Consider the following 22845-nt stretch of genomic DNA (forward strand, 5'->3'; position numbering starts at 1 on the left):
CTAGAACCTGGTGTGCCGGCGCCGCAAGGTGGAGGATTAGCCTAGTGAGCCGCGGCACCGGCCAATTGTTCTATTTTATTTCAATTAATCCCTTATGTGTTATTCATACATTGAAGTTTATCATAGGTGCATGGTTCTAGAGAAAACGTGCTGTATGTAGGGTCTGTACGGTCTGCAGTTTCAGGCATCCCCAGGGGTTCTGGTGCTCACCCCCATGGGGTAGGGGGCTGTGTTCCTTTCCTCTGTCCCTGCCCACACATAACATCTTGTGTTGTCCCATCTCCTACTCGCCCCAGGAGCCCTCCTCTTGGCATTCACAGCACTGGCTCCTAGAGAGGAGGGAGCAAGGTTCTGGATGCAGCTTCGGCAAGCCCTGTGGATCATCCTGTGTGGAACCTGAGTGCCGCAGACCTCGCTAGCTCTGTGCCTGCTTCCTACAGCTCACCCGGGCTGCAGACCGGCTCACTGCTCCTGTGGGGGCTCCGGGCAGGCAGTGTAGGCAGCCGGGTTGCTGCTGGCTGACTTCTGGACCCAAGGAGAACTCTGGAGGTGCTCTCTCTGTGCTTGCTGTGTGTGGCGTCCCTGAGTCCCTCCCTTGCCTCTGACCAGGCAGCCGTGGCCACATCTGGAGTGGCCTAGACCGGATGTTGTCTGAAGGGGCTGCTGATGGCTGATGACACAATTCGGGCCCAGAAGTGATTTTTTGAGCTGCTGTAGTGTAAAGCCCTCCTGGATGGCCTTGTGAATCTGAGCTAGGCAGGTGAAAGTGTTTGCAGACATTTGAGGCTTTTTTTTTTTTTTAAGATTTATTTATTTATTTGAAAGTCATAGTTACACAGAGAGAGGAGAGGCAGAGAGAGAGAGAGAGAGAGAGAGAGAGAGAGAGAGAGAGCTTTCATCTGCTAGTTCACTCCCTAATTGGCCACAATGGCTAGAACTGTGCCGATCAGGAGCCAGGAGCTTCTTCCAGATCTCCCATGCAGGTGCAGGGGCCCAAGGACTTAGGCCATCTTCTACTGCTTTCCCAAGCCACAGCAGAGAGCTGGATTGGAAGAGAAACAGCCGGGACTAGAACCGGTGCCCATATGGCATGCTGGCACTGCAGGCAGCAGCTTTACCCACTATGCCACAGTGTCAGCCCTGGGGCTCTTGTGGCTGAACCCAAGCCAGGGGTCCTGATACCTCCTGGGGCATGTCCTGCAGCTCCCACCTCCCTTCCTGGATCTAGAACCTCAAGTGTTTGCCAGCCCCTCCCTTTGGGAGATGTAGCAAGGGATCCGAGAACAGCTGTTCCAGGTAGGACAGGGTATCATTAGCTAGCTGAGCTCCCCCCACTGTGTACTGTTGTTAATTTATGGTGGTAGTTCTGACCTTTTTAGGGCTCTCTGTGTCAGACTCACTTTGCGGCGTCACTACTGGAAATTTATCACAGAAAAGAATTGAGCCTGCAACCGAGATGTGGGTTGGTGGTTATGACTCGTAGTGTAGTTGGTGATAAGAATAAAAGAGAAACAAGGGCCAGCACTGTGGGTCACTTGGTTAATCCTCCACCTTGTGATGCTGGCATCCCATATGGGCACCAGGTTCTAGTCCTGGTTGCTCCTCTTCCAGTCCAGCTCTCTGCTGTGGCCCAGGAAGGCAGTGGAGGATGGCCCAAGTGCTTGGGCCCTGCACCCCATGGGAGACCAGGAGGGAGCACCTGGCTCTTGGCTTTGGATCGGCACAGTGCGCCGGCCATAGCAACCATTTGAGGAGTGAACCAACGGAAGGAATACCTTTCCTTTCTCTCTCTGTCTCTCTCTCTGTCTCTCTGTCTCTCTGTCTATAACTCTACCTGTCAAATTAAAAAAAAAAAAAAAACACAATGCACATACTGAGCTGTTGGCTACTGGTAGATCATGGTCTCTCCAGGCTGTTGAATCCTTTGTAAACATTAGAGGTGATGATGTGGATCCTGGATCGTAATCTTAAATATCCATAGGGGATGGCAGGGAAGCAGAACGAATGAAGCTGGCTTGTGTCGGGAGTGACGGGCTGAGGGGTGAGTACGCCGATCAAGAGGGCAGTGGACGCTCAATGTGACCCAGCTGTTAGCCAAAGGGAAATGTGCACCCAGTGTTGCCATGACTTTCCTATTTTTGCAAAGAGAAGCCAGAAGTCTGGGAAAATCATGAATTTTTTCTCTTCCTTTCATTTTCATTTCCTTCTTGGCAGAGGGGAGGAGAGACAGAGATCTTCCATCTGCTTGTTCTTTCCCCAAACAGCTCTAACAGCCAGGGCTGGGATAGGCCAGGGGCCAGGAGCTTCATCTGGGTCTCCCCTGTAGGTGAAGAGGCCCAAGTACTTGGGCCATCCTCTGCTGCTTTCCCAGGCACATTAGCAGGGAACTAGATGGGAAGAGAAGCAGCCGGGACTAGAACCGGTGCCCATATGGGATGCTGGTTCAGGCCAGGGCATCAACACACTGTGCCACAGTGCTGGCCCCTGGAGGTGGGCCTTTGAGAGATAACTAAGATTAGGTGAGGGCTTGACAGTGGGACCCACACGATTGACTGCTTTGGGTGCTTGATCGGAAGTGGAAGTGAGCCCGGAGCTGGCAGCTTGCTCTGCCTCACCATGGGGTGCCCTCCATCGAGTTATGATGTAGCACAAGGCCCTTACCAGATGGCCTGCTGTTCTGTGCTATGCTCTTGGGCTTCCCAGACTCTGGAACTTCGAGCCAAATAAACTCCTATTCTTTTTAAAAAATATTGACACAAACACATAGAAAAACAAAAGGAGGGAGAAAGAGAGGGAAGAAGGGAGAGAGAGAGAGGAAGGGGGGGGAGAGAGGAAGGAATGGAGAGAGAGAGAGGAAGGAATGGGGAGGGAGAGAGAGGAATGGGGAGGGAGAGAGAGGAATGGGGAGGGAGAGAGAGGAATAGGGAGGGAGAGAGAGGAAGAGAGAGGAAGGGAGAGGGAGAGAGAGAGAGAGGAAGGGAGAGAAATGGGAGAGAGAGGAAGGGAGAGAGAGAGAGGAATGGGGAGAGAGAGAGGAAGGGAGAGGGAGAGAGAGGTATGGGGGGAGAGAGAGAGGAAGGGAGAGAGTGAAGGGAGAGGGAGGGAGAGAGGCGAGGGAGAGAGAGAGAGAGAAAGTTCATCTGCTGATTTACTCTTCAAATACCAGCCAGGGTTGGCCAGCTAAAGCCAGGATCCAGAAACTCAGTCTGGGGTTCCCATGTGGGTGACAGGCATCCAACCACTTGAGTCCTCTACTTCTTTCCTCCCCAGGGTGAACCGTGGCAGGAAGCTAGAATCAGGAGCAGAGCCAGGACTCCCATGTGGGTGCTGGCGCCCTAGGTGGCGTCTTATCTGCTGGGCCACATCATTCTTGATGAATCACTGGGTCTCAGGTGTTTTGTTACAGCAACAGAGAATGACTGAGCCATCTGGGAACTTGTCAGTGATGCAGACATCAGGTGCTCGTCGCAGACTTCCCGGCTCCAGCGGTGGCCTGCAGCTCTGGCCTGACCAACCCTCCGGCTGATTCTAGCACAGCTCGCATCGCCCAGCTGCCAGGGTCTCTATTCTTGGTTCCTGCCCTGGTCCCTATATTTTTATTGTCTCTGAGTGTTGCCCCAGGCTGCAGGGTTCAGAAGATTCCTTTCTGTCCTGAACTTGGACCATCTGCTCTCCGTAGCACCACTGGCCACTCATTCCTTTCCTGCCTCGTGGTGGCTGTTGAATAATTCGGTTCAGGGTTGTCGAATTCTTATATTTGTGTTTAATTTCCTGTGTGTTTATTTTGGCTCTTGAACTAGCATGTAAACTCCTAGAGTGCAAGAATCTTGCTTTCCTTTCGTTTTTGCACAGGTCTTGCACTGTGCCTTGTACGTCTGTGTGTTTACTAATGGCCGGGTGCAATTTGAGACCAGTAGCTTCCCGTCACTCCATCAGGTCTTGCTTTATTTATTTATTTATTTTATTTTTAGATTTTTATTTATTTATTTGACAGGTAGAGTTATGGGCAGAGAGAAAGACAGGGAGAAAAGTCTTCCTTCCATTGGATCACCCCCCAAATGTCTGCTACGGCCGGCGCTGCGCTGATCTGAAACCAGGAGCCAGGTGCTTCCTCCTGGTCTCCCATGGGGTGCAGGGCCCAAGCACTTGGGCCATCCTCCACTGCCCTCCCGGGCCACAGCAGAGAGCTGGCCTGGAAGAGGGGCAACTGGGACTAGAACCCGGCGCCCACAGGGGATGCCGGCACCGCAGGTGAAGGATTAACCAAGTGAGCCACGGCGCTGGCCCCAGTCCTTGCTTTATTAACAACCAAACCCAAACCCACAGCATGGACTCCCTGCTGGCGATTTTCCTCTTTACCATGGACTGATTTTCTTCCTGTCCCCCCTCCCCGACCCCGCAGAGTTGCTGGTCACACAATGTCAGTGTGTGTCTTCCATCTTCCTAGGGGTGACTCATGAAGAGAGGACAGACGAGTTAAACACATCACAAAAGAACAGTATGTGCGTCCCCTATGGGCTGTGGGGTGGCCTCGGAGCCCTTCCCTTCCTTTCTTGGGGTGGTTTTCAATCGCGTGGTGCAGTTTGATAGCTTCTCTCCAAACCAGAGCTGAGCTTCAGGGAGCAACTGTAGACGGGAGAGGCTGGAGTGGAGGCGTGGAAGGAGTGAGGGGTGGGTTCACGGCACAGGGGAGGCAGCATCCTCAGGGCCTGTGCAGAGCCTCCGGAAGCTGCTGATAGACCCCTTGAATGGGAAGACTCAGGAAAGGGAGCCACCAGGCCCTTGGCTGCTGGCAGCAGGAGCGACCACACACGGCAGGTGTGGTGGATTCTGGGCATGGCCTGTGCCTGCAGGGCTGACTTTTCTCCTCTGGGGCCCCTGTGGTGAGAGGGCTGCCAAGGGTTGTGATTGATGGAGGGAATATAAAAAGACAGTTCTCTAAAAGTGATCTGGATTACTTTACTAAACAAACAGGAGGTGGATTTTTAGAGGGGCTAGGATTTAGACTGACAGAAGAAACAAGGGAGATACCATATGAGCCATTGGTACCCCCAAACCTGGGAAATTGCAAGCTGTGTTGGCTCTGTGAGTGGTGGGGGTGGGGGTGGGGTGGGAGGTGATGTTGGAGAGGGCTTGAGGGTGAGGCTGGGAGAGCCGGGTGTTCTTTGTGGGCAGAAGGAAACCACAGAGGCTGTTTTCTAGGGAACAGATAGCACAGACAGCAATGCTGCAGAACGAAGCAAGGTATCTGGCAGCTGAGTGAGGGTTGGATCAAGGGCCGAGACACCAGTCTGCCCGGCAGTGGTATTGGAGTTAGTGAGTCGAGTCGGGGCCTCGAGAATGTATGTGAGCCTTGGGAACCTTGGGTCATCGGGGGAGACACTGGGAGTCTGGGAGCGTAGACAGCTGGGAGTGAGATGCTCCGTTTTGATTGGGTCGCTCTGTGTGTGGACTTGACCATGATCCTCATGTAGCTTGTTGAACAAGGGAAAAGCTGCCATGGATGCTGGTTATGAACGCTGGAGGAAAATAGACAATGGAATGCCAGAAACAAGCTGGACTCTGTCGAAGTGATGCTGTTTATAGCCATGTGGATGAACTGCTTCCCGCTTAGACCTAATGGGCCCCAGTCCTGCATCTTGCACAGGGTTACATGTGTGCTGCTAGCTGTTTGGTGCTCCATAGATTCTTCATTTGTTGTTACCCTTGAATCTTGGTTGTATGCTCACAACCTTAAATACTGTACAGGAAAATCACCTTCAGTGCAGAAGTTAAAAGAATGGCGATTTCTAAGGAGGGGCTGACTTCTCCTAGGCCTTGGAGGTGGAGATACTGCCATGTGTTCTTACTGCTACCTTCGCATTGGTGGGACTTGGGGGGAGGATGTGTAGTCGACTGCTTGGGCTGACAGAACAGATTGCCAGGGGCTGGGTGGTTCACCAGAAATTCACTTTCCTCACAGTTTTGGAGGCTCTAAGTCCAAGATCACAGGATCTTGAGGTCTCTTGCATTGGCTTGGAGACAGCTGCCTTCTCACTATGTCCCCTGTGCAGGAGAGAGAGACACACAGAGTGGGAGAGAGAGATCTTTCAACCTCTAGTTCATCCCTCAAACACCTGCAACAGCTAAAACTGAGCCAGGTCTCCCATGGGAGTGGCAGGGACCCAAGTTACTTGAGCCTTTACTTGCTGCCCCCCAGGGTATGCATTAGCAGGAAGTTGAAATCAGAAGTGGAGCTGGCACTCAAACTCGGCTTTCCGACGCAGGATGCTGGCATCCTAAGTGGCATCTTACCTACTATGCCAAACACCTGCTCCTTTTCTTCTTACAAGGACACCAGTCTTTTTTTTTTTTTTTTTTTTTAAGATTTTGTTTATTTATTTGAGAGGTAGAGTTACAGACAGTGAGAGGAAGAGACAGAGAAAAAGGTCTTCCATCCACTGGTTCACTCCCCAGATGGCCACAACGGCCGGAGCTGCGGATCCGAAGCCAGGAGCTTCTTCCTGGTCTCCCACCCGGGTGCAGAGGCTGAAGGACTTGGGCCATCTTCTACTGCTTTCCCAGGCCATAGCAGAGAGCTGGATTGGAAGAGGAGCAGCCGGGACTAGAACTGGCGCCCAAATGGGATGCTGGCACTGCAGGCATTAACCCACTGTGCCACAACACCGGCCCCAAGGACACCAGTCTTACAGGATCAGAATTCCGCTCTTATGACTTCCTTTAACCTTAATGATCCCTCTTACGGTCCTGTCGCAAATGTGATCTCGTGAGGGTGGGGCTTCCGCACACGAGTTTTGAGGGAGTACAGCTGCCTTGGTAGTGAGATGAGATGGATGAGCTCAGTCTGCTCTTGGGATGAGGGCAGGACCCAGGTGGAGAGGGGAAGAGTGATCAGGACATGGAAGGCTAGGCAGGTGTCCAGGAGGGGCAGGGAGGGAAGAGAGGCAAGGCTCTGCCGTGGGACTCTTCAAGATTCTCTCCCTGGCTTGCCTGGAATGTGGGAGCCGCCATCATTTACAAAATGGTGCAGTCTTTGGATGGAGACATTGCTGATTACCACTGACTAGTTAGTTTCTCTGGTCCTCATGAGTGAGTCCTTTGGCTGACAAGAGCTCAGGTCCAAGTTTTGGGAAAATCTGGCCCCCTCCTCACCCCCACCAAAAAAGGGCAGACGTTAATATGTAAAGTGTGGGGAACTTTAGCTCCCAAGTCTGGCAGCATCTGTTAGTGTGACCAAAAATAGGAGCAGGACTTGCATCAGCATCTCGCATTGAGAGGCTGATCTAGACTATTCCAAGGGTCTAGTTCCCTGGCAGGTAAGGGAGAGGGATTTTAAAGACAGGCCTCCCAAGAAGTACATTCCCACTGCTGGATACCTGGGTGGGGAGGCCATGACCAGACAGCCTCAAGGTGTCTTACAGCATTATCTGGGCGAATGGTCCGAGGACACGGGAGACTGTTCCCCTACGGTTCCCAAACTATACTTCAAGGGACTGAATGGCGCTCAACAGTGAACTAAGGAAAAAAGACACCACAACCCCACGCCCCAGAAGGTGAGGCCTGCGCCTGAACAGATGGGAGGCCCTTTGTTCCGGAGCTGGGAGGCCGGTGGGGTGGTGCAGGGCTCCTGTGAGCTGCATAATGGGCGGCACCTTTCATATGCAGAGCAGCGCTTTGATCTGAGGGGGACGAGAGTGTTTGAAAGTGGAGAGGCTCGCCGGGGGGGCTTTGTCTTTCACAAAAAAGGCATCTGCCCGACTCGAACCCCCTCGCCCGCCCCCTCCAGCCCAGGGGCTCCTGCAACAATGCCCCGACTGGGACCTGGGTCTCCCCACAGCTGAAGAAGTCTCAGGAAAGAGAAAGAGGCCTGCTGCAAACGCTGGACAGGGAGCTTAATCGATTCTTTCCACAGCCCAGAAAGAAAGGGAGAGAGAAGAAGGGCAGTGGGGAGGCAAGGGGCGAGTGGGAAGGGAGGCGTGGGGGCGGAGGGGAGGCAAGGGCAGAATTTGAGCGCTGACATGCACTGTCCCTAATAAGCTTGTCACTTTGTCCAGTGAACCTGACTTCTCAGGAGACGGTGCAGTGGGGTGAGTGTGTCGTGGAGGCAGTGAGAAGGGTGTGCGGCTGGGAAGACTTGCTTTTGGTCTTTTTTTTGGTTTGTTTTTAAAGGCTATTGTCAGCGAAGGCAGGCACTAGGGTGAAGGTAGCAAGCTGTCTATCTTGTGTTTTCCATGGGGAAGAGTAAGGCCTCCATTAGTCTTCATACCATCAGAAATTCCGTACTGATGGAAGTTTTATCCCAGTTGCAATAATTTCCAGTAGTTCTTCCTTTCTTGCTGTCCCTTGAAATTGAGACCAGTGCAAATTAAGAGACTTGAAACAAAACAGTTTACTGGTGTTTGGCCCAGAGGTGGGTATTTTCTGCTTGTGGACCATTTTTGAGCCTGTTCCGTGTGGGTAAGTGTACTCTTTGATTGTAATCCTGATGATCAGCCAGTGTAAGAGCAGTGAGTTAGGTGTCTGCAGGTCTAAGTGGCCCGGCTTGGGGAGAGGGGGGCCTGCGGATTCATGTTCTACGTAGGGCTGTCCCTACAGTCTGTGGCTTGTGTAGGAAGTTGGGAAAGAAAGGAGCTTCTGGTATACCTAGAGGGAGAGCACGTTGTGGTAATGATATGGGCAGGCTGATAGGATTAAATTAGATTCATGAGCTGAGTCGCCACCCCACCCCCTTTTGTGAACCCATGCCCCTACCTGACCTCACCTGTAGGCACACAATGTAGCCACTCCCCTTTGGAAGTAAATGAAGTTGGTGGAGTACCAGGGCCCCTTTCTTGTTTGCCCCATACTTCTTGGTGAGGGTGGCCTTTTGGCTACCCCTGATGCCTGTTTGCCTGTGGCCCACATGGCTGCTCTCCTGCCCACCTGTTCTCTCTCCCTTGCAGCCTCCGGTCTTCTCCCTGGAAAAGCCTGGTAAACTACTACACCCCATCACCCTTCAATAAAGCCCTCCCCTTCCTGTGTACTGCTCTCACTAAATAAATGCCAAAACTTACCATGACATCTCTTTTATTTGAGCCGATATTCAGAATTCTTATCTGAATAGGCAGCAAGAACCCTCAAAATATTAATAATAAAATAATAAAGCTAGCCCACATCAGTAAGAGGGTGATTTTGTGGAGTTCTCCCTCAGAATGGAGACTGACCTGGTGTAGTGCGCCCTGGGTGAGGGGCGTTAGCACACAGGACACAGAGGGGGACTCTGAGGTCGTCTCTGAGTCTCACCTGGCTGGTGCTGTCATAAGCAGGACAGGGCGTTTTGGAGAAGCAGGAACATGACCTCTCCTTGACTCGGATGGACACATCTGAATGGTCAGGCAGGCCTTGCCTGGGAAGATTGGCTTTATTTTTTTTTTTAAAGATTTATTTATTTATTTGAAAGTCACAGTTACAGAGAGAAGGAGAGGCAGAGGCAGAGGCAGAGAGAGAGAGAGAGAGAGAGAGAGAGGGGCTGGTTCACTCCCCAGCTGTCCACAATGGCCAGAGCTGTGCCGATCTGAAGCCAGGAGCCATGAGCTTCTTCTGGATCTCCCACACGGGTGCAGGGGCCCAAGCACTTGGGCCATCCTCTACTGCAGGCCCTAGCAGAGCACTGGATTGGAAGTGGAACAACCAGGACTTGAACCGGCACCCATATGGGATGCCTGCAGTGTAGGCGGCAGCTTTATCTGCTACGCCACAGTGCCAGCCCCCATGCCATATATATATATTTTTTAAGATTTATTTATTTGAAAGCAGAGTTACAGAGAGGCAGAGGCAGAGAGAGGTGTTCCATCTGGTTCACTCCTCGGATGGCCACAACAACTGGAGCTGTGCTGATCTGAAGCCAGGAGCCAGGAGCTTCCTCCAGGTCTCCCACATGGGCGCAGGGTCCCAAGGACTTGGGCCATCCTCTACTGCTTTCCCAGGCCAAGGCAGAGAGCTAGATTGGAAGTGGAGCAGCTGGGATATCCCATATCCATATGGGATGCCTCACTGCAGGCAGTGGCTTTATCTGCTATGCCACAGTGCCGGCTCCCCATGCCATAATCTTAAAGAAATTTTTGATGGCCAAATGAGGCTGGAGTTACATGCAGGTAGTAGTTACTTTCTGCCCCGACCTGGAATTTTCCTAAATGAAACCCCTTGAGACAATATTGCCCATAAAGTTATGTTTTGAAAGAGTAAATGGCCTCATGAATCTAGTGATTACAGCCTCGCAGGGCTGGCTGTACCACTCCCTCAATTCCGGGAGTGAATTCCAGTGCTATTGAAAGGCAGGGCAGGCTGTGGCTCACTAGGCTAATCCTCCGCCTGCAGCGCCGGCACCCCGGGTTCTAGTCCCGGTTGGGGCACTGGGTTCTGTCCCGATTGCTCCTCTTCCAGTCCAGCTCTCTTCTGTGGCCCGGGAAGGCAGTGGAGGATGGCCCAAGTGCTTGGGTCCTGGAGGAAGCACCTGGCTCCTGGCTTCGGGCCTTTTGGGGGATGACCCAATGGAAGGAAGATCTTTCTCTCTGTCTCTCTCTCTCACTGTCCAACTCAGCTCCAAGATTGTAGTGAGGAATAAACAGGGATGTTCTGTAAAGTGCCTGCTGGGTTACACAGGGTTTTTGCTCTTACCACTCCCAGTAGTTAAGGCTCACTTATGTCTGTTTGAATATTCTCCTTTCCAATCCCTGTGCACACATTTTTTACTTGCCTCTTCCCATCCTTTTATTCCTAGGCATTCTTTTCAAGCTAGCTGGAGAGACTGAGATGTGGTAAGGATTGAATTCTATTTCAGAATCCAGTACTTTGCAACCTTACTCTATTTGCTTTCACTCCAAGTCTCCATCCTGGAATAGTTGGTTAGCTGTGGGTTCAGAAACCTGCTTTTAAGCCAATCAGCACACAGCCTTCCTGTGGTCACTCTAATTGGCCCGCATGCCAGCATGTGTCCTCCACTGGGTGGAAGAAAGCCCTTGGTTCCTAGCCAGAGTTTGTTTTTCTCTAGCTGGGCTTGGATTTTCCAGTCATAAGGGAGTCCAGAAATGAAGCAGTTATATTTATGGGGATGGGGGAGGGTATGCTGTTGAGCTTTCTGCTGTGTGTGTCCTTAGAGTTTAAACCAACTTCTGCCCCCATTCTTCCTAATATCTCCATCTGGGTAATTGCTCCATAGAACACTTGCATACCTTACCTGAAGTCGCTGTTTTTCTCTACACTTCATCAGCTGTGTACATAAGCAGTGTGCTGTTGGGTCATGTTCTTGAATGGTTCTCTAAGTGGAACTCTTGCATCTATCCTTCTGCGTCTTGCTGGTTCCCTCCACCCTGTGTTATATTCACCCATGCTTTCGGGTGAAGTTGTTCACTGTTTATTGTCACCATTGTATGGCATTTCACTGATGCGTGCAGCACAGTTTGCCAGTATCCTTGTGGATGGATATTTGGTCACCAGTGTTTTTCTGTAAATATTCTCATGGTTGCTGCCTGTGTGGAGTCTCCATTTGGCTGTGCACATCAGTTATGTCTCCTCTCCTGTGGGTGAGGATAACATGGCTGCAAAACACTGGTGCGTCCTTGAAAGGCGTACGTGCCCTTCCCTTGTACCGTTGGTGCAGGCTCCCCGTGGAGGTTCTGAGCACTGCCTCTGTGTGTCCACTGTGAGCTGGGAAATAGGGAAGCAGAGGTTGGCCGCTCCTGTTTGCTGCTGTTTACAGTTCTGAGGTGAGGAAGAACTGTGAGGACCTGTCCCTGGGGCTCCCACCCTGGCCTAAAATTACCCTGAGTGTTTGCATTTCTCCTCCACCGCCTGCTTGATCTGTTGCCATCGCACATTGCCCTGTGTTCTTGTCCCTTCCCTGACAATCCTGCACCCTCCGGACATTGCCCTCATCCTCCTCCCCAAATGTGACTCCACCTGCTAGAGAACAGGCTGACTTGGGGGATGGATGAGGGTGCTGATGACGTTGTTACTGTTATTGGATATATGTGTATGTGTGCGTGTATATGTGTGTATATATGTGTACAATCACTCCCACTCAATAGTTCATTTCTCAGATTCCCAAAACAGGAGCCAGGAGCTCAATGTGGGTCTCCCACATGGATGACAGGGACTCATTTGAACACATTATTGCTGCCACCCGGTGTCTGCATTAGCAGGAAGCTGGATTCATGTACCCTGATGTGGGGCATCTTAACCACTAGGTCTGACATCTATCTCATTGTTCCAGTTATAAATACATCACACTAAAACTTTGACCTTGGGCTCTCCTTCTCCAAGTTGGTCCCAGTTCAAATATTCTACCTCTCTTTGCATTGGACTCTTCTCCCTAGTGTGTCTTGCCTTCTTCTGGGGTGCTGTTAAAAGATTTGACAGTGAGTGACAAGGCCCTATGTGAAGGCATCTGCTCCTGGCAATTTTTATTGGACAGGATTTGTTGGCACTACATCCATCAAGTGGCTTGGCAAATGGTAACCATATGGGAGGCATTATAGAGGAGCTCTCTTTGGAGCTTCCTGGTGTATTATAACAGCTGGACTTGGGAACTTGGAATGTGGATATCTTTTGATATTATGTTTTAAGTGGTGGTTTTTAGGCTATTCCATAGGAAAGTTTATGTTTGATGGAAAAACCATTGAAAAGAATACATTTGGTGGAAGCATGCTGGCTCCACCTGCCAATGCCCTGACAACTACCTCCCTGTTAGCTAGTATACAAGTCAGACTCTGAAAGCTGTAGTGTAGGTGTTCCTGAAAGCCTGGTCCTGTCAGTGGTGCTGAATCAAACTCATGTGGACAAGGTTTGAAGATAAAGGAGAGAAAAAGCTTAATCTATTCATAGATGAGGAGGTAGCAGCCTAATGTCTATAGAACTACTGTCGTGCTGAATGAGGGTGCTGGGGGTTGTAAGGAGGCTACAAGGAAGGGGGAATTGGGAACAAGGAGAACAGAAGATCAGGACAGCTGCATGTTGGCTTCCAGCTGGGCGATAAGGGGCTGGTTGGAGTTACAGTGATTATTTTGTCTGGTTACATGTTCAGCTCATGTTCAAGTTCCTGGTTGGTCAGCAATGCAGTGCTCTTCAGGGAATTTTTATGGCGGTCAAGTGGGCTTCAGTATTTTCTGCCCTGGGCCTGGAATTCCCCTGCCCTGACCTGAAAGTCCCTTACAATATTGGTTATCAGGGTGTTTATCTATTGATAAAGCAGCTGGCTTCAGGAGTCTGGTGATTAGAACCTTGTAGGACTGGATATATGCTCACTCAATCCACTGAGTTAATTTTAGTGTTATGAAAAGCAGGGCAGAGGGCTGGTACTGTGGCATAGTGGGGAAAGCTGCTGCCTGGGGTGCTGGCACCCCATATGGGCTCTGACTGGAGTCCTGGCTGTTCCACTTCTGATCCAGCTCCCTGCTCATGCACCTGGGAAAGCAGTGGAAGATGGCTCAAATGCTTGGGCCCCTGACACCTATGTGGGTGACTGGAAGGTGCTTCTGGCTCCTGAGTGTAGCCTGGCCTGGCTCTGGCCATTGTGGCCATTTAGGAAGTGAACCAGCAGATGGAAGAATTCTCTCTGCCTTCTTCTTTCTTTCTCTCTGTAACTCTGCCTTTCAAAATCTCTTTTTTAAAGAGAGGGTAAGGATGTTTTAAGGGAGGGAAGTTGGGAAGCTGGGCTCTGATGGCTTGGCAACTGCTAGAGAACTGCCTGTTCTCTAGCAGGTGGAGTCACATCTGGGGAGGAGGATGAGGGCAATGCCTGGAGGGTGCAGGATTGTCAGAGAAGGGACAAGAACACAGGGCAATGTGCGATGGCAACAGATCAAGCAGGCAGTGGAGGAGAAATGCGAACACTCAGGGTAGTTTTAGGCCAGGGTGGGAGCCCCAGGGAGTACAGTTGCCAAGACAATGTTCGGGCTGCATTTTATAGGGAATTGTCATACAGATGCCTGCTGGGGACTGCACAAATCAGCCACTCTCTGGAGGTGTTCTGTATTTGAAAGAAGTGATGGTGTCAGATGCCTTCTTGCAGCTCTAAACCCCGACTTACATCTGTTTGTGGTTCCCAGCTCTGCCTGCGTGCGTGTTAGAGTCCCCCGGGGTGAATGTAGGAAGAGATTCCTGAGAGTGCAGCAGTGGTTAGGGGAGACGCTCATCAAAGTGGGTGGTGCAGCGGCTTGCTGGGTTTCCGTGCAGCTGTCACAGAGCACGGAGTGGCCCCGGATGCCCTGTCTGGGCTGGTGCCTGTGATGAAGGGAGACAGGTAAGCTGCAGAGCATGTGAGGTTCGTGTCAGCAGGGAAGGGGATAGAGTTGGGAAACACCAGTGCACGAGGTCTCAGGACAAAGGTGCATGGGTGTCTGGAAGAGGAGGCTGGTCTGAGATCTGAGAGAAATGACCCTGCATCCTTGCAGGATTGTTAGAAATGGCGAATGGTAGAATTTCGCTCAGATTTCTCCCGGGATCTGCCGGAGTCAGCCTGAGTGTGGAGCTGAGGTCCCGGGAACGCTTTGAGTTGGGGATGGTGTAGACTCCTCTAGGGTGTCTGCACCAAAGAGCTTCTGTACCCAACCTGCTTTCTCACTTAAAAGGCTGCAGGAGCCTTAATTTTTTTTTTTTTTTTGACAGGCAGAGTTAGAGAGTCAGAGAGAAAGGTCTTCCTTCCATTGGTTCACCCCCCAAATGGCTGCCACAGCTGGTGCTACGCCGATTCGAAGCCAGGAGCCAGGTGCTTCTCTTGGTCTCCCATATGGGTGCAGGGCCCAAGGACTTGAGCCATCCTCCACTGCCCTCCCGGGCCACAGCAGAGAGCTGGACTAGAAAAGGAGCAACCGGGACAGAATCTGGCACCCCAACCGGGACTAGAATCTGGGGTGCTGGCGCCGCAGGCGGAGGATTAGCCAAGTGAACTGCGGCGCCGGCCCAGGGGGCCTTAATTTTGTCCCATGTTGCAGTCAGAAAGTTCTCCTTTCTTTCTCACTGATTTGTCTCAGTCATCGATATTATCCTGTGGTTAAGGATGTCTCAGGCTGCATTTCTTTTCTTTTCTTTTTTTTTGACAGGCAGAGTGGACAGTGAGAGAGAGAGACAGAGAGAAAGGTCTTCCTTTTCCTTTGGTTCACCCCTCAATGGCCGCTGCAGCCGCCCACCGCTCTGATCTGAAGCCAGGAGCCAGGTGCTTCTCCTGGTCTCCCATGGGGTGCAGGGCCCAAGGACTTGGGCCATCCTCCACTGCCTTCCTGGGCCACAGCAGAGAGCTGGACTGGAAGAGGAGCGACCAGGACAGAATCCGGCACCCTGACCGGGCCTAGAACCCGGTGTGCTGGCGCTGCAGTTGGAGGATTAGCTTAGTGAGCCGCGGCGCCGGCCCAGGCTGCATTTCTTTAAAAAAAAAAAAAAAAAAGTTGAGGAGGGGCTGGCGCTGTACATAGTGGGGTAAGCCACTGCCTGCAGTGCTGGCATCCCATATGGATGCTGGTTCGAGTCCCGGCTGCTCCACTTCCCATACAGTTCTCTGCTGTGGCCTGGGAAAGCAGTGGAAGATGGCCCAAGTCCTTGGGCCCCTCACCCATGTGGGAGACCGGGAAGAAGCTCCAGCTCTGGCTGTTCCGGCCAACGGGGGATTGAACCATTGGATGGAAGACATCTCTCTCTCTCTTTCTGCCTCTCCTTCTCTGTGTAACTCTGACTTTCAAATAAATAAGTAAATCTTAAAAAAAAAAAAATGGAGGACACCCATTGGCCAGACCTTGGCTCTTTATTACTTGTTTTATTTTACATCATAATATGTAGCTGTGCTGTTTGTCCATGGAAAGGTTGTTACTGATTACTTAAAGACCAAGGAAGCAAAAACAAAGGTCCATCTATTTATGTATATTGATTGTCTATTATCTTTGTATTGGTTATTATATATATCATCATCTATTATCTAGTGCCTATAAGCCATTATCAATCATGTATTTTCTATCAATTATCATCTGTCTATATCAATGATCTAGCATCATCTACCTTTCCATTATTTTCACATACAGAGATTGTCCCTGGAAAGAAATACCATTTGCTGGCAGCAGTGGTCGCATTTAGGGAGAGTGGTTGAGGAACAGGAACTAGCAAATGTGTTTGTTTTATACTGCTGGAAATTGTTGCCGTATGCAAAGCAAAGAGCTATGATTGACAGGTGTTGGGTTGAACTGTGCCTTCCTCAGATCCTTAAGCTGGAGTCCTAGCCCCTAGTACTCGATGCTGTGACTGTATGTGGAGGTAGGGTCTTTGCAGTGATAAAGTTAAGACAAGGTCGTTAGGGTGGTCCTTAGTCCAGTATGGCAGTGTGATCGTAAAAAGTGGAAATCGGACACAGAGACAGATCTCCAGGAAGTATGCCATGCATGGACTACAGTGCTGGAGCCAGAAGCCAAGGCGCCAGCAGAAGGCGGGGGAGGGGCCCTGAACAGATCCTCCTGTGGTCCAGAGGGAGCACTGCCAACACCTCGATTTCGAATTTGTGGTCTGCAGAAGTGCGAGACAATACATTTCTGTTGTTTAAGTGACTCAGCTTGGATTAGTCGGGTATGTGATGAAATGTTAGCAGCAACAGGAAGGGAAAGAACTGAGTGGAATAGGGAGGCGGTGGGTGGCTGGGAAGAAGTTAGGAGGGTGAGTAGCAGGGAGCACTGGCCAGTGGGCTCAGCCAGGAGCCCCATTCCTGCTCCTTTGTCGGTCTCCCCTCCTGGCTGTCTGCTCCCAGCTCCTGGTCGTGCAAGCTGCTCCCTGTGCCTGGGCTTTGTGGCTCCCTGGAAGAGTCCTGTGTCCCTGTGTGTTCAGCTGTTACTGATCCTGCGGTGCTGGGAGATGAGGTCAATGACAACGGCCCACACGGGACGGCCGGCTGGGAGAGACACCGGCGCCAACGTACTGGATGCAGTTGTTTCTGAGGCTTTTGCTTATCTGCGAGTCACATCCTGAAACCACACGTCTGTCACACTGACTCAGACTCCATTAAGCACCGTTGGGACAGTAAGTCACATTAAGACCCACAGCCGTGGGGCCAGTGCTGTGGCATGGCAGGTTAAGCTGCTGCCTGCAGCGTCGGCATCCCATGCAGGTGTGCGTTTGAGTCCCAGCTGCTCCCCTTCTGATCCAACTCCCTGCTAATGGCCTGGGAAAGCAGCAGAAAATGTAACAAATCCTTGGACCGCTGCACCCATGTGGAACACCTGGAAGAAGCTCCTGGTTTTGGTCTGGCCCAGCTCTGGCTATTGAGGCCATCTGGGGAGTGAACCGGCAAATGGAGAATCTCTCTCTCTCTCTCTCTCTCTAACTCTGCCTTTCAAATAGATGAATAAATAAATCAATCTTGGGGACAAAAAAAAAAAAAAAAAAAGAACCAGGGTCCTCTCACCCTGTCTGAGGTCGGGGGAGGGGGTGGGAGGCCCCAGGGATTTGAGAAAGCTGTGTCCAGGCCTCAGTAGTGTTAATCGGAGCCGGCCTGGGGCTGTGTGTAACTGTCTGTGGAGACCCTGGGAGTGCCAGCCTTCCCAGCTGGGCTCCGCAGGAGTGGATCGCCACCTCCTCTGGCCTCTAGGGATGGTGCCCCAGGCTCGACTGCAGGTTTGTCCCAAGGAGGTGCCTCCGCCTGTGCCTCCCAGGGCTCTTCCTGCTGTGGGGGAGCCCGAGGTGTGAGTGCAGCCAGGCCTGGTAGCAGAGGTGGGCAAGGCAGAGCCAGGAGGAAGGGACCCACTCCTTAGGTGTGTGGTGGTGGCAGGCCAGCAAGCCCCCGAGACGTCGGGGGTACCTGGCTCCCAGGAAGTCCTATAAGGGGTCCCGACCTCACTCAGACTTTCCCCTCGGGAACTTCTCTTTGGTCCTCCCCTAAGGAATCTGTTTCACTAAGGCCTCTCTCCAGTAAACAGACCCAGGCTACCAGAGGTGCCCCTCCCCTGCTAAGCTGGGAGGGCAGGAGTGTGGGTGGGCGGCTGTGGGGAGCAGCCCGGACTGGACTGAGTTACTGGAATTAAGACTTATTCTATGCATCTGCTCTCCCACAATATGGCGCTAGGAGAGAAGTAAACAGCTTCCGCACAGCTGCCTCCAGTTCAGCCAATAAACTGTAGGACTTGCTCCTGATTGGAGAGCAGCGTACTCGGCGTGTGGGCAGCCGAGTTGGGATTGGCGGAGGAGGATTATAAAGGAGGAGAGAGACGGCATGCACCAGGGAACATCTAAGGGGAACATCTAGCTGAAGGAACACCTGTGCAGCCCCCGAGAAAGCCGGCCGGCGGTGTGCCGCTCCCCTGCGGAAGTGGGGAATGTGGCCAGGGGGAACTGCCCTTCCACGGAGGTGGAAGGGACAGTAGCCAACCCGGGAAGAACCAGCAGCAAACCCGGGGAAGGCCGAGCAGACAGAAAGAACAGCGCAGGGTCCTGCGTCGTTCCTCCACGAAGAGGGGGAGCGACATAATGGTGCCGTGACTCGGATATGAAGCCTAGGCAGGGTTTAGTGTCGTTCCTCCACGAAGAGGGGGAGCGACAGGCGGCCTCTGCTGAGGACCCAGATCCAGCTGTCCTGGAGCCTCTCTGTTGAGCCTTCCCTTGTATTCACACAATGCGTCTCATCAAACAGACCCCAAGCACTGTTGGGTGCCCAGGGTCTGCCGGGAAGCACGGTGGGCTGGATGCTTGCTCTTCCCAGCCATGGAGACCCGGCCCCTCCACCTCATCACTTGGGTGGTCACCTAAGACTCTGTGTCTCCTGATCTCTTGGGTCAGCGGCTTGTCTTAAGCTGAGTTTTCATCTGGAAGATCTGAAAGCCTTTGAGAAGTAGCTGGGGGTGTGGAGACGAGTCTCATGGTGTGGTGGGTTAAGCCACTGCTTGTGACGCCACCATCCCGTATCAGCGCTGGTTCAAGTCCCAGATTCTCTGCTTCTGATCCGACTTCCTGCTAATGCACCTTGGAAGACAGCAGATATTCCAAGTGCCTGAGCCCCTGCCACACACTTGGGAGACTCACATGGAGTTCCTGGGCCAGCCTTGACTGTTGCAGCCATTTTGGATGTGAACCAGCAGATGGGAGCTTGCTCTCTCTGTTTCTTTCCCTGTCTGTCTCTTCTTTCTCACTCTGCCTTTCAAGTAAATGAATACATAAAATCTGAGAAGTACCTGGGGTGGAGATAAATACAATGGTAAAGTCCTCTGGGTTGTTACTCAGAGCGGTTGAAGCAGCCCTGGACAGAGGCTTGAGGTTACAGCAAGAATTTAAAAAGACATTTCTGTGTTCTCTGACAGCAAATGAAAGGCCCAGTACTGATTCTGAGTTGCCATCTGCTGCTCAAACTTCCTTAAAAGACCCATGTTTAGGTGGCTTCTCAGACCGCGTGGGGTGACCCAAGGTGACCACTTTCTCCCCCAAGGCAAAACAGGGAAGGAGGATTCTGGGATGCTCCGAGGTCTCGCTTTGCTTGTATGTGGGCTGTCCTGGCAGATGTGAAGTCAGGGGAAGAAAGTTGAACCCTGAGCCTTTGCCTCTTCTCCTCCTTCCAGAAGCTTGTATGATACACCACACCTCCTTCCCTCTCTCTCTTCCCCGGAGTCTTCTGGACAACACTTCCTCTTACAGGTGGAATGGAAGCATCCCAGGGCAACCAGCTTGTCTGTCTTGTTCAGTCCCGTGTCTTCAGTGCTTGGGAGAGGAGGAGTAAGATAAGTACTGCTTGACAATCTGGGAATGGGAGAAGGCATGAATGAATGAATGAATTTCCAGAACCTGTGGCGCTGTGACTTGCCTTGATTCTGTACGTCAGTAGTTGACACAGAGTGAATGCTCACAACTCTTAGTGTTTGTTACACTCCCCTGTTCTTGATGATGCTGTCGGCCAGCCACTTAATTTCTAAGATCACCGTTGTCCTCTTGGTCCCTGTCCTCCCATCGCTTCCTCTGCTGACTCTGCTATGCCCAGGCCTTCCAGTCTTGAGCACAGTGGGGCTAGGAAACCACCCTGCCTGGGCAGTACTAGCTGGGTTGTCATCCTGCTGTTTGTCATCAGGAGTGATGTGTAAATCCTATAAGGAGGAGTCTGGCAACCGGAATCACTGGGACGCTCTAAACTCCCTATCAACCATTTAATGTCACGGGGCTCAGTCACAGTCCAAGTGTGCAAAAGAAGGAAGTGGTGTCTCGGCACAACTAGCCCAAGCTTGGAGAATGTCTTGGAGAAGATAGTAAAGCGAGTGGTGGAAGAAGGCAGACTGGGCAGTGGGGTGGAGAGTAGCCAAGGCGGGGCAGTGGCACGCTTTCACAGTGGTCAAGGAAAGCCGCTTGGAGTGCTCCTCATAGGTTCCCATGTCCTTAGGTTCAGCCTCGTAATTCAAATGTGACCGTGTAACAGAGGCCAATTACTGCCACTTGATAGCAGCATACCCTGTGTACAGCCTCATAGGGATATCTGGCTCTGGCATTAGACTACAGTCAAAGCCTACCTTGTTTACTAAGTGATGTAACCCCGAACAAGTTCTTTGATTTCTTTTTTGCCTTATTTTCTTCATCTCTCAAATATATTTATCCTTAAGATGTTGGGAGGACTAAATGAGAACATAATGTTATTGGCTTTGTTTTGGGATGCAAGCTGCTGCTGCCTTTTTTTTTTTTTTTAAGATTTATTTATGTATTTGAAAGGCAGAGTTACAGAGAGGCAGAGGCAGAGAGAGAAAGGTCTTTCATCTGCTGGTTCACTCTGCAATGGCTGGAGCTGTGCTGACCTGAACCCAGGAGGCAGGAGCTTCTTCCGGGTCTTCTATGCAGGTGCAGGGGCTTAAGCACTTGGGCCATCTTCCACTGCTTTTCAGGCCATAAGCAGAGAGCTGGATGGGAAGTGGAACAGCTGGGACTTGATGCAGTGCCCATATGGAATGCTGGCACTGCAGGTGGTGGCTTTACCCACTAAGCCACAGTGCCGGCCCCGGGATGCAAGCTTCTTTGAAGCTTAATCCTCAAAGATAAACCTGGATCACAAACCTTCCAGCAAGGCTTTGCAAGCTTCTTAGGACAGGCAGAATGTGAGAATGGACTGAATAAACAAATTCTTTTTTTTTTTTTTTTGACAGAGTGGATAGAGAGAGGGAGAGACAGAGAGAAAGGTCTTCCTTTTTGCCGTTGGTTCACCCTCCAATGGCCCCCGCTGCCAGTGCATCGTGCTGATCCGAAGTCAGGAGCCAGGTGCTTCTCCTGGTCTCCCATGCGGGTGCAGGGCCCAAGGACTTCGGCCATCCTCCACTGCACTCCCGGGCCATAGCAGAGAGCTGGACTGGAAGAGGGGCAACCAGGACAGAATCCGGCGCCCTGACCGGGACTAGAACCCGGTGTGCCGGCGCCGCAGGCGGAGGATTAGCCTATTGAGCCACGGCGCCTGCCTGAATAAACACATTCTTACTTCACCTATGTGACCCATGCAGTCTCCCCCAGTGTGCAGACTGCATGTCTACTAGAATGGGTGGCTCAATATTATTTAAATACCAAGAAAACCTTAAGAAAAACATTTCAAAATCAATGGGAAGTCTTGGAGGAAGGTCCATTAGCAACAGGCGACTTGGACATGTCTTGGATGTGTTCAGGAGGACAGCACAGCCCATCTACAGATATCTGTGAGCTGATCAGACTTTGAGAACTTGTCCTGGATGAGTTAGAATGAGACAGAATGTGTGAGACCTTGGCCGGGGCCAGCACACTTAACAGGGGCTGTTGCTCCTTCCTTCACCCCATCCTCCCTTCCTTCTTCCTCCCTTCCTTGCATCCATCCCTCTCCCCCCTCCCACCTTCCCTCTTTCCTTCCCCCTTGCTCCCTCCCTCCCTCCCTCCCTCCTTTTCCTTCCCTCTCTCTTTCCCCCTTTCCTTCTCTCCTCCTTCATCCCTCCTCCTCCCTCCTTACTTTCTTATTCCTCCCTCTCTCCATTCTTGCTTCCTTCTTTTTCCTTTCTTCTCCTTGGAGTTACAGAGACAGGAAGAGATAGAAAGACATCTTCCATCCACTGGTTCACTCCCCAGATGGCTGCAACAGCCAGGGCTGGGCAGGGATGAAGCCAAGGAGCCAGGAGCTTCCTCAATGTCTCCCATATGGGTGGCGGGGGCCCAGACACTTGGGCCATCTTTCGCTGTTTTCTCAGGCCATCATCAGGGAGTCGGATCAGAAGTAGAGCAGCCGGGACTTTAACTGGCATGCATATAGGATGCCAGTGTCACAGGCGGCGGCTTTACCTATATGCCACAATGCGGGCCTCAATAGGGTCTTCGTAGAGCTCCTCTCCCTCGCCTCTGAAGGCTTGTTTCTTCAGCTCCCCTGAAGTCAGTGGTTGTAGGTAGGGCTCAATTAATCAGGTTTTAGAATGTAGTGCTTGGGTCACCGCTGTGGCACAGGGGCTTAAGGCACCGCGGCCTGCAGTGTTGGCATCCCATCAAAGCTCTGGCTGAGGTCCCAGCTGTTCCAAATCTGATCCATCTAGGAAATCAGCCGATTATGGCCTGAGTGCTTGGGCTGCATCATCCATGTGGGAGACCTGGTTGTAGTTCCTGATTCGAGGCTTTGACCTGGCCCAGCCCCAGCCATTGCAGCCATTGCAGCCATTTGACCAGTGGATAGATAATCTGTGTCTCTCTCTGCCACTCTGCCTTTAAAATAAATAAAAAAATCTCTCTCTCTTGGATGTGTTCAGGAGGACGGCAGTGCTCCTATCTGTGGAAGGCTGGGCTTCCTCATGCGGGCCATAACTCGCAGACCTGACCATGGTGTATCTGCCCCTCTGATTGGACTGACAAAGCAGGCTCTCAGCCCTGGTTCATCAC

The 22845-nt window shown here is 51.7% G+C and overlaps 1 protein-coding gene across 18 annotated transcripts in view; it reads left to right on the forward strand.

The window, feature by feature from the left end:
• The window catches only part of TRABD2A (TraB domain containing 2A), an 84449-nt gene that overhangs the window by 22898 nt on the left and 38706 nt on the right, over positions 1–22845 (forward strand). The window lies entirely within an intron of this gene.

The sequence above is a fragment of the Oryctolagus cuniculus genome, chromosome 2, assembly GCF_051225735.1.
Source record: "Oryctolagus cuniculus isolate XC-2025 breed Fujian yellow rabbit chromosome 2, ASM5122573v1, whole genome shotgun sequence".
In the NCBI taxonomy this organism is placed as follows: domain Eukaryota; kingdom Metazoa; phylum Chordata; class Mammalia; order Lagomorpha; family Leporidae; genus Oryctolagus; species Oryctolagus cuniculus.